Source organism: Hipposideros armiger, unplaced genomic scaffold (assembly GCF_001890085.2).
Source record: "Hipposideros armiger isolate ML-2016 unplaced genomic scaffold, ASM189008v1 scaffold_127, whole genome shotgun sequence".
NCBI classification, from domain to species: Eukaryota; Metazoa; Chordata; class Mammalia; order Chiroptera; family Hipposideridae; genus Hipposideros; species Hipposideros armiger.
The window spans coordinates 1,009,952-1,021,451 of record NW_017731477.1 but is presented as its reverse complement, the minus strand read 5'-3'; the positions used below and the strand labels follow the sequence as shown (position 1 = coordinate 1,021,451).

The following is an 11,500-nucleotide window of genomic DNA, read 5'->3' as shown; positions in this document are numbered from 1 at the left end:
GAGAGAGAGCTGACAGGTTCTCTTCAGCTTGAACTCTTAGAAACAAAAGCCCTTAGGGAAAGTAATGCAATAGTCTATGAGTAAAGTGTACATTTGCTTCTGAACTCCCCCATTTAAATCTCAACTAACATTAAAATGGAAAAAAAAGAAACACATTATACAGATAGATTTGCATTTAGTAAACGGAATGTTCTGTTTGAATTAAAAAGAATTATCAAGTTACATATACACCACACACACAAACACACACACACACACATATATATATATATATATACATACATACATATATACATACACAATACATGGCATATCAGAATCACAGCATAAATATTCACGCAGCTGTCCAATGCTTTCTAAGTAATCTCCTTTAGTTTTGCTTCCTCCCAATTGAAATAAAACACACACACACACACACACACACACACACACACAAACCCATAGACTCACACGCTTTAAGAAACTGGAACAACGCAGTTGATATGCTTTCTTTTTATCCAAGTAGCCAGTGCCAGCCGTTTCCCTACCTACCCAAGTGTTCCACCAGCTTCAGCACCTGGAGGAGTGGACAGCTCAGCGGGCCGACTGCCGGCAGCACTCTCAGCCGAACTGACGCTCTGAGCTCTAACCAAAGCTCTCTCGTGCTTCAGCGGGGCAGCCTGACTTACGAGAACACCATTTCCTACGAGGCCACTGCCGCTGGGTGCATATTCAATTCAAACCTCCTTAAGCTGTCGGATTTCCCCCACCCATCCACCCTCCCCCCGTTCTCCACCCTCCACACAAAAAAACAGAAAAGGGAAGAAGCCCAATACCATCAGGGCGTATGTTGATCAACTTACACTTTGCTTTTGAATATTTAGATACTGCTAGCGGAGCAATATCAACGGAGGCTTAGGTCCGCATTAAGTACCTTTGTTCATCGACTCCTGCAAGCCATGTTTATTAGAATCTACATTTCTTTCAAGCCCCAATAACTAGAGGTGTGTTTTGCGGGCAGGGGGGCTTTCAGCACCTTTTGATCTCTCAAGGCCACCGCGACTGACTGCCAGTCCCCACTACTTTCCCACCCTGTCCCCCACACTCCAAAATCCATCGCAGTCAAATGCTTGGTAATTTGCAACCAAATATACATAAAGAAACGCGACAATGCAATCGGTTTGAGGAAATAAGCCAATTAAGCTAAAGCAGAAATGCTTCTCTCTCCCCCACCCCCTTCTCCCCCTTGCCTCCCTCCCTCTCCCTCTCCTTCCCTCTCAAGTAGAAAGGGGGAAACACCGAGGAGAGGGAAAAATTCGGGAGGAGGGTGGTAGTCGACTCTTACAATCAATGGAAAAACACTATACACATCTTTACTGAATCATGCTCTTTCTCAGACAAAAAGAAACACATTTATCGATGTAAACATAGTCACCCTCGTCCACACATCCTACATCCTTCACGTTTGCTGAGATTTGTCTTGCGGTATAGCAAAGTAACTGTCACAAATCCATCTCGATTGAAGTGCTTACCCTCTAAATCCAGGTTTCAAGCGGAACTCCAACTGTGTGTAGAAGCCAGAGAGTCATCAGATGAGCGGCTAGGTAGGCTCTGGGCAGTCGGAGCTGCTTCCCTCCGACTGCCGGGTTACAGTGTTAACAAGCCCTGGGAAGGGACCTCGCTGCCTCGCGCTGGCTGTGCCCCAGTGCCTTCGCGTGGTGGCGGCTTGTTCACGCTTCCGAGGAGTCCCAGGCGATAGCCTTCAGCTGATGTGAGCTTCCAGAAAGGAGTGGGGAAGGGAAAAAAATCATCTAATGCAATCAAATCGATCTGATCTACACCATCTGTCGCCTGCCACTATACACAAACGTTAAAATAGGAAAACGGAAAACACTGACAGCCCGAGAGGGTTGGTCTGCAAAGAGTTCATTTTTAGCAGAGCATAATTGGGTATGGTCGGCGTACAGTTACAAAAGCTGCTGTTAACCATCCAGTAGTGGATCCCAAACATGCTAATGGTGGATTAATTGAGGAAGATCTGACGTGCAAGCTTCATAGTCTCTTATTCATGACTTCCCAATGGGAAAGGACCAATGCCTTGTGGGACTATGGTAACATACAGTCAAAAAGCTGCTAAGAAAATGGCTGTGTGTTCACAGCACCTCTCTCTGATAACAAACATATGTCGACTAAAACGGTTTAGTAGAATGGGGGGGGGAGGTTGAGAATAAAATTTTCTTTCCTGGTATAAGCAACCCGCATCTTCTTTCCTTAAAGGAAAGCAAAAATAGATACCATATCTTTACCACAGTGAAAGAAAAAGGATACCTTAAAAGATTTTTATCAAGATTAAACTGTGCCATAGAAAGAAACAGAGCACTTCTGTGCAGCAATACTAAACAAACAAACAAACAAACAAAACAACAAAAAAGAGCCTATTATATTCTTTTCCTTACTGTGATCAAAGTAGACCCATACCATGTGCAGCATATAGAAACTCAGCCCAGTTAATCCCATCAGGATTGACTGGAGGTTGTTTAATGCCAGGTACCCTTTTGACTTCTTGAAATTAGGATGCCTCTTGGGCAAGACATTTTGCTTCATTGAAAATTGACATAATGAATGTTAAATGTGACTGCAGTGAGGAGATGGGTAGAGTTTTCTTTTTTAATTCTACAATTATTCCCTCCAGCCAAACCCCTTTTTGGTCTCTTTCCATTCTTTCATGATCAGTTGATGGGGGAGGTATAAGGATTGAGGATGGAGTGGAGATATGGGAAGATGCCTGGGAATGGGAAATGTAGATTACCAATAGTCAATAAATTCTATTCCATCTGTAAATAAGAAAAAAAACCTATGGCAATAAAAGAGATCACTTACTATTACTATTTGTTAATCATAAATTTAAATATAAATCAGTTTTTAAAATTAATGTTTTATATGTGAAAAATATATATTGTAAGCAATAGTGTGACTGTCCCCCATCCATTTGTAATTTTAAGATTTAAAAAAGGAATAGAGTTCATTATCTAGATATATGACATCCTTTCATTATCTATATCTAATATTCCACATTTCCTCTGATTTGTCATCCATTTGAAGGCTGAACTGCTCATATTTACTTTGCTGCCTTTTTTGAGCACATAATTACGTGTATTCATAGTAAACAGCGTTTAGGCTAATTCTTGAGATAGCTGAATATGTCTCCGGAAACTTTGATAATCTCTTTAAGAAAAAAACCTAACAGTTATGAATTAGATTAGTCTAAAAATATAGCTTGAAGACAAATCAAACAATTTACCTGATATTTTGTTTCAATATACATTAATTAAACACTCTTTTCAACCTACACAACATTCCAGGGTCAAGTCAGAAATCTCAGCAGCCATTGCTGTCATTCGTGTCAAGCTATTGCCCCCTGCAGGTTAGGCTGAAAGTGCAGGCACAATTTGGCCAAATCCTCAGGAAATTTATGGTAGTCCTGTCATTCACTCTCTCCCAATATTTAAGTTGACTTTTTAACTTTAAGTTTGTTTACATTAGAGTTTAAACTATTTAGTTAGAGATAGCTATTAAATTTTCAAAACTGAGATTTAAAGATAGCGGATTTCAATTTTCCTTCTGAAAATTTTGCTGGGTAGAGCAGACCATCCACTTTCTTGTCACACAGGAAGTACCTTGATGCAATTAATATAGTTTTTTCATCTTCCCTTATCCTTTTCCCACAAGATCCAGCACAACTCAAGAACAAATGCAACAGAATTGGGATTATGGTTTCTCAATAAGAAAAAATAATCCTGAATAAAATTGCCCCTGAATGTCAGTGCGCTCTTTGTAGACTCAATGAAGTGCATTCAAATCAAACCCTTTCAGAGTCTTCCTACTGCTGATATGATGGGGACAATTACACTGTTTTTCTTGATTATGAAGTGAAACATAATTTCAACCTTCATGCTCCTGCCATCCCATCCTCCTTCTCTACAATCAACTTTTCCAAACAAGGCACCTTGCCAAGATGAAATAAATTTATTGTTGACAGAATATAAATCAAATTGCATCAACTTTTCCACAGTATTAGATAGTAGAGCAGGTTGACGGGAATAATTTCATAAGGTTTATGGGAATATTCCTTTATATTTTGGAAGTCACATATGGCCACTTACACTGACTTGTAAGTACCCTACAATGGTATTTTCTTATTATTTAAATACATATCTCATTGAGAAATGGGATATCATTATGCAAAATACCAATTCTAATGCCAACTCAACAATCATTAAGAATTTTACCCAGTCAAGTGATCTACGTATTATTTCCACATTGTGTTGAAATAATTAGAGATATAAAATGCATTCTGCTATCTTAGAGGTATCTGAAATGTTCACAAAAGTCTTAAATAAAGGATAGTGGCAAAACTCAGGGCTTTCTTGCAGGATTTTTTACCCTAACCACTGATGCTCTTTCCAGATCCTCCAGAATTGAAATATGGGATAGGAATTGGGGGGTAACTATGCCATATTTTAAACAAATCTAAAAAGAAAACCAACCAACCCACCAAGCAACCAACAAAAACCTCAGTGCCTATCCTTGTTTTATTACATTTTTAAAGCTTGTTGTTAATTTTCTAAAGAACACTACATCTGTAAATCAAGATCTTTCCCTCTACAGTTCACTAACACTCTCACTCCAAGAGAAGAGAGGCTTTGGACTAGGCTGTTGGACTAATAATTGCACAAGTTGTAGTCAGAATAGCGGCTGGTTGTCTACAGCTAACATTTCTAGTTGTCTTTGAGTGGACATTTTTCAAGAAAAGAAAATTCACTTCTCTTTCGAAATTATATATTATATATATATGAAATGATTGCACATCATTATATATATACGAGGACATTGCTATTGAGTTAGAAAATTACAACTATTTTGATTCAAATGCCTATCAACAGAGTTGCTTTTGATTAGCGTCCAGAAAAGAGAGATGGTGTCATTTGACCTGCGGGTCTGAATCAAAAGGAACGTTTTCTAGTTCTCCCCATACAGGACACGGCAGATTGCTCGCAAGTGCCCAGAAAAACACAATTCTCTTCCTCTTCCTATCACCACTATTATTTTAATTGCTTCTAAAGGATCCGAACAGAGTTCTAGAAACCTCATAGTGTTCTGTTATTGCCGGAATCCAGGGTTATTAGACAGCCCTAGTCTCAGAAAGGAAAGACCAGGCAATCTTATTCATACGCATCCTATGACTCAACTCAGTTTTCCGCTTGATGGGTCGCTGTGTGTGTGTGTGTGTGTGTGTGTGTAGGTTCATCCCCAAAGCGCTTGTTTCCAGAGGTTTTCAAGTGCAAATGGAGTGGGAGTGGTGGTGGAGTGCGGTGCGTGGTCGTGGGGGGGATTTGGGGAGATTGTGCTGTGGGGCAGTAACTTTATACAAATTCAAGGCCATCACTACATTAACTGCAGATCAAAACCACGTAGGTGGTAGCGACCCCAAGGAAAGACACACTATCTTCCTCCTCTAGGCCGAGGCTAGCCACAGACCGGTTACAGAGCTCGCGCGGTTTAGAGAGAGGGTCCCGCGACCGCCCGAGACCAGATCTCGCGGGGACGGGGATGGGAGGGGGGGTAGGGGGCTTCGGCTAAACTCTCATTTGGCGACGTGAGGAGCTCGAGTCGCCAGGCCCAGGGCTCCCTGGCCGAGAAAAGCCGCCCGCAAGGCCAGCCGCCAGGGCCCCGGCTCACTGTGCTCGGACGCCCAGGAGAGGGGCCAGTGCACCGATGCTAGTTTCTGCGGCTGCAGCCCGCCAGCGCGGGCTCGGACCCCGGCCTCCTCAGGGATAGTTAAGGAGCTCAATCTCCACCTGGACCTCGGGTCGAGGTCGGGGAGCAAAAGCCCAGGTGTGGTTACACACGACAACGACAGACAAACTGCTGCCACTCTGGGCTACGTCGGCCTGCGCCTGGCAGCCCCAGAAGCGCACCATGCGGCCGCGCTGTCTCGGGTCCTCCAGCGTCCGGGCCGGAGACCTCGGCTCGCCCTCCAACGCTCCCAAGAGGAAGGCTGCCTGGGGCCAGAGGTTGAACCGGGCGGGAGGCCGGAGCCGGCAGGCCGGAGCCAGGCGGCGCCGCGGGACTCGGGAGCCGGAGCACGGCGGAGGCTCGGACCCTGTTCCTGAAAACGCTCGACTCCTCCAAGATGTGTCAAGTCTAAGGCAGCTCCAGGCACGCTCCGCGAACTTTCGGGGAACCGACTGTGTGGCTGTCCCCCGTTAGCCTTCCCCCAGTCTGCAGATCTCCCGCCCTCCTCAGTCCCCGGCCGCGCGGAACCCGGAGCAGCACGGAGTTAAGCAGAGCGAAGGCGCCCCCTACTGGCCGGATACGGCAGGCGCGGCGATTCGCTCAGGTTCCCACAGCCCCTGCGGGCGCGGCCCCGCCCTGACCCACCCCGACCGTCCGGAGCCCCCGGCGCTGGGGGCTTGTGAAAAGAAACAGAAAACAAAACAAAACAAACACCGCGCCAAACTCCACTCTCACCTCGTCTACGTCCCAAAGGTAAGTGTGAGTCCAGCATCTCCCATGCCCCTCTCTGACCCTCCTTTGGTCCTCTGGGCTGAGGTGGGGGAGGGACGGGGAGACAAAAGGGCCACCTCCCAAAAAAGAAATCGTGACTGCTTTTGAAAGCACGTTTTCCAAGCATTAAGATCACACACACGCACGCACGCGCGCGCGCGCGCGCGCGCACACACACACACACACACACACACACACACACACACACACACACAACCAAACCCACGCTTACCAGTCCGTTGGAGGGCTACTGATGTGCATGTTTCTGGAAGCATTTCATTAGCTGTTGGAGGAAATGTTTACTAATGATTCAGGTGGCAGGCAACAGCAGTAATTCTGTGGATTGGAAAGAGAAGGGACAGGAAGAAGGATGCCCTTTAGTTTGATACTCCTCCCATACTTGGACTTGAGTCCTTTCAGTCTCAAGTCCTAGAATGGGTAGAAGAGTTCTCATCTTCCTACTGAGACGGAAGCGATTCAACCATCTCTGAGGGGTTTTCTGTGACCTGCTCCCATTCCTCACCAGAGACCTGGGGAAGGGATTGTTTTGTCTGTCTAGATAATTCATGATTTAGTTCTGTATGGCATTTTGAAATTAGTAGAACCTTGAAATAGGCTATATGCTTTGAGTGGCTGGTTTTTCTGTGCTTAGGTAAAGGTTATTAGAAACCACAACGTTCTTTTCTATTCAGGCAACCTTGAGTTAGACATGGGCACAATACCTTGTTGTGGTGACTTCAGCCATGTCTATTGCCTCTGGATGTTGACTGTCTTTGGAGAAAGAGCAGAATTTTATATTTGTAAAAAATAAATTTAGGCAAAGAATAAGCCTAGTAAAAGACTTCTACTTTCTTCACATACTCTTTTGGAGAAAGAAACTAAAGGGTTTTGACTTTCTGAGACTAGTTTAAAGTAGGCAAAATCGATGAGAGTATCTTTTAAGATAATGTCTGTTTTCTTATTTGGTACTTTCAGATGGATGACAGAATATTTGACCTAATAAGGGAAGGAATGAGGCTGATAGGAAGTGAGATCAGATAGCTCTCCATTATATCCACCAATCCAGGAGATCTGAGCAGAGCATAGAGAGTTTGAATTCCTCCAGATGATAACAACATATAATAATAAAAAATGAACATATATTGAGTGTTACTCACCGCCAAGTGCCATGCTGCAGTCTTTGCCTTCATTATGTCATTTAACTCTCATTATGTCATTGTAGTCCTATGTATAAGGCACTGTTATAGTTTCTCATTTTACAGAACAGGTAAGTAAAACTTAGAAAGGTTTCTTTACACGACCAAGGTGACAACAGGTAGTAATCAGAAGAGCAAGGATCTGCAAGCAGGCAGTGGAAAAAATGTCCTGAGAAATGATGCTCATTGTATGGACTTCAGGCTGGTAATACACTGATATTTTAGGTTTGAGTTTTAGCCTTTGATTGAAAAAAGGTAAGATATCTTTTCTTGAAAGGAAGTAGTTGATAAAATGGAAGTATTTGTTCTGAAAAATGCTTGTCAGTTCCCTAACCCCATTTCACAGATGTGAAAACAGAGAGGATGAATCATCTTAGCTACCATAGTGAAGTTCATAGCCAGGCCTTACAATCAGATTCCAACTCCTCTATCCATTCCACTTAACCACACTGCCCAAAGACAGAAAGATCCTTGGTTTTTCTCAAAATGCTCAACAGTAAATCATTAACAGCTCAGAGCCTATATTTCTCAGTGAATACGTTTTCTCTCATCTTAATTGTGAATACCTTTTATACTGAAAGAAGGCAAATGCAGAAATAGTGCTATTCTCAGTGGTGAATTAAATGACACAAAAAATGGCATAAGGCGAAAATAATTACATCAGCTTTACTTGAAAAGTAGTTAAAGCAGTTAAAAAGATATCTGGAAGACCTGTCTCAGTACAATTTTAGTCTTTTTCATCCCTCAAGACACATCCTACCTTACCCCAGGAAAGTCATTCCACATACATTTCTGCTAGCTTTTGTTCATAAAAGAGTTTAACACTCACAAGGTTTCGGTACTTTTCATCTCCATTCACGTATTTCTTCTTTGCTCTGTGAATGGTGTCTGTAAAATGTCAAAACACATCTCTGGAGTGACCACTTTAATGGCAAAAACAAACAAACATATTAATTGGCAAGAGATTTTTGACTGGCGTCCACATTTTAACACACACTTACAATGCACTGAAGTATATTGTGTAGAACTGATTTACTCTGTGTTGTAAAGTTAGCTCAGGTACAGAGTGTGCTTTATAAAATGGTCTTAGTATCATTTGAAAATATCAGAAAAAGCCAGAGGAACTGCCTTAAATCAGATTGGACTGCAGCCCATATGCCTAAGCTTTCTCAATCATTTGTGTGGACTTATTTGGCGACATGGCCTCCTGTCATGTTGGGATCTGTGGTTTTTTCAGAGGTTTGATTTAGTCGAATATGATTGTTTAGGTCAAGTTGGGAGTTTTCTCCCTTCCACCTCTCATTAAAGCCCTAGTATCAATATTAGTAGTTTGGGACTATTATGTTATATAATGATTCTTGCTTGTCTGTGTGCATTTGTACCATAAACTTTCACAGATTTTTAGACTTCAGACTTTTAAAAATTATCTTTTTATGTTACTGATGGCTAAGTTGATGTCCTGAGAGGTAATACAGAATTGTCAAGGTCACCCATTTAGACAGGGAGAAAAGAAGAACTGGAACCCAGACATTCTGTATTCAAGCTCTAAGGCCAGTGCATTCCCATAGCATCATGTTCCTTCTTATTGGATTGTCAGAGAGTCAATCACTCTTCAACAACTAGTTATTGTCATAAACTTGGCAGATGTCCTAGGCATTAGGAATTCAACAAAAAGAAAAATAAAACAATCCAGAAAAAAGGCTTTAATTTGTTGAAACTGATATTCTACTGGTGGACAAAATTAAATGCCAGTCTTTTCAATGGTTATAAAGACATTTTTAAAAAAAATATCTTTAATGTGTTAAGCTGTGCAAGGCAGACAAAACATGCTAATATTCTTCCACATTTCCTGGTAAATAAATTTGGGGAGCCCTAGTGACAAGGGTTGAAGTTATTGATGGGAAATTAGTAAATTAAATGGGCATAGTAAACCAGGTATTTGGGGCCCTCTCAGGTGATCCATTAATGGATCAAAGATTATTCTTTCCCAGAGTCTGTCTGTGATTTGGGATTAAATACCTGTGAGAAAACAGACTTTTGCAGGAGCTGGGTAAAAAAATAATAAAGAGGTCAAAGATGAAATTATTCAATAAGATGTTTTCAAAAATGACATATTTTCAAGTGTATATTAGATGGTCCTAGTTGATGAACCTAAGGGCTGGGGGAGCACTGGCTGGAGTGTTTAAGGCAGAAGCTTCAGAGTGTTGGTTATTAACTCAACTTCCAATAAAGCAATAATATGCTATAATAGTTATAATATAGTATAATAATATAATATATTAGCTATCAATATAATGGTTTGTCTATTTCACATTTCCACCTTTATATGTTAGCCACGTGATTGGCAGGACTGGCTGAAATACACTGCTGGATAAATGTTCCATCGCGGGGGGCACCTAACTCTAGTTCACTGTATTGTGAACTGTTGAGGAACTCTTGCAGGGTTTCTCTTTTATGTTGCCCTGTTGTCATGTGTTGGCAAGGAAATGGTTACATTGGACCCTCAGGAGGGTCACTGATCTATGTGCTGCCTCTAAGTGTAACCGGAACCAAATTAGATCTACACAAAGTGTTGAATTGCAGAAAAATGGTTGAATTGTTGTTTCTACTACCTATATTAGAAATAATATAGGTAGTAGATTAGAACTTAAAAGTGAAGACGTCTGAATCTTCTTCAGTTTATTCTGCCCTCAGGCCAACTGAAGAAGCAGTAGCGTATTCCCCCTCTATGATCACTGAAGAAAGTGGCAAACCCTAACTAAATAAAGGCAAACATGATCCCTGAAATCTTTTTGATTTGCCTTAAGATCTGAGTGAGCTTATGGAAAAATTATGTTGGAGCTATCAAATGATGTGACTAAGGTTACCTTTCTGGAGGGGTGAAAAGGTCTTTGTGAACCTCGCTTTTGGCTTTTGGCACCTTGTAAAAAGAAGGAAAGAGGGAAGGAAGGGAGGAAGGGAAGGAAAAAAAAATCTCGTTTGAGGTGGGAGTTGAGTGACGAGAAATTTTTAGTCTTCAGGTTTAATTTTTCTGCACTAGGTGTATAATAATATCATTTTTATATGTTTAAACCCATACTTAGCTAGGCATTAAGCTCTAGGAATAATCTGTTTATAGAAAATAAAGCCATTTCTATTTGAAAACAAATGGAAAAAATAATTATTTTTTCCCCAAATGTGTACCCTTTTAATTGATCAAATGCATCCAAGAAATTCTGCCGGCAATGTGTACACTCTGTAGGTGTTGTTGCTGCTCTAAATTTGTCTGCAAGAGGAATTGTAAATGGTATTTACCTTTTAATTAAACAAAGCATCTTGCAAATTAAACACATGTTCTTGCACATCAAAATTTAGTTAACATCCTTTTCATTGTTCATCCTGCTGACATGCTGACAGCATCATGAGTCCGCACACAATATAGGATCACGCTGCTCCTCCTCCCCGGCACTTTGCATTCCTCAGAGCAGATGATATCACATGCTAGAGTACACTCTGTAAGTGACTTCTAATAACTGAGAAGCTTTTCCCATTTAATATACTTAATATTGTGTAAAATATGGGACTACATTGGTGTGTCCAGAACCTGGAAAGCTTTGGACACTGATCTGACATGTGTCTTATAATCTTACATTGGAAATTTGACAGTGAATGACAGAACACCTTAGAGGAATACAGGAAGCTGATAAAGGCAGAAGCACTGCACATGAATGCAGAGTCTGGTTTCTAATAGCTACCTACTTTTCTTACATGCATACCAG

The 11,500-nt window shown here is 41.6% G+C and overlaps 1 long non-coding RNA gene across 1 annotated transcript in view; it reads right to left on the bottom strand.

The window, feature by feature from the left end:
* The window catches only part of LOC109386021 (uncharacterized), an 8,719-nt gene extending 2,114 nt beyond the window's left edge, over nt 1-6,605 (bottom strand). The window contains exons 1-2 of the long non-coding RNA XR_002124712.1: nt 6,511-6,605; nt 1,512-1,755 (exon numbers count right to left, since the gene is read on the bottom strand). This is a non-coding gene — a long non-coding RNA (uncharacterized LOC109386021). The remainder of the gene's footprint in view (nt 1-1,511; nt 1,756-6,510) is intronic.
* Between the last annotated feature and the right edge of the window lie 4,895 nt (nt 6,606-11,500).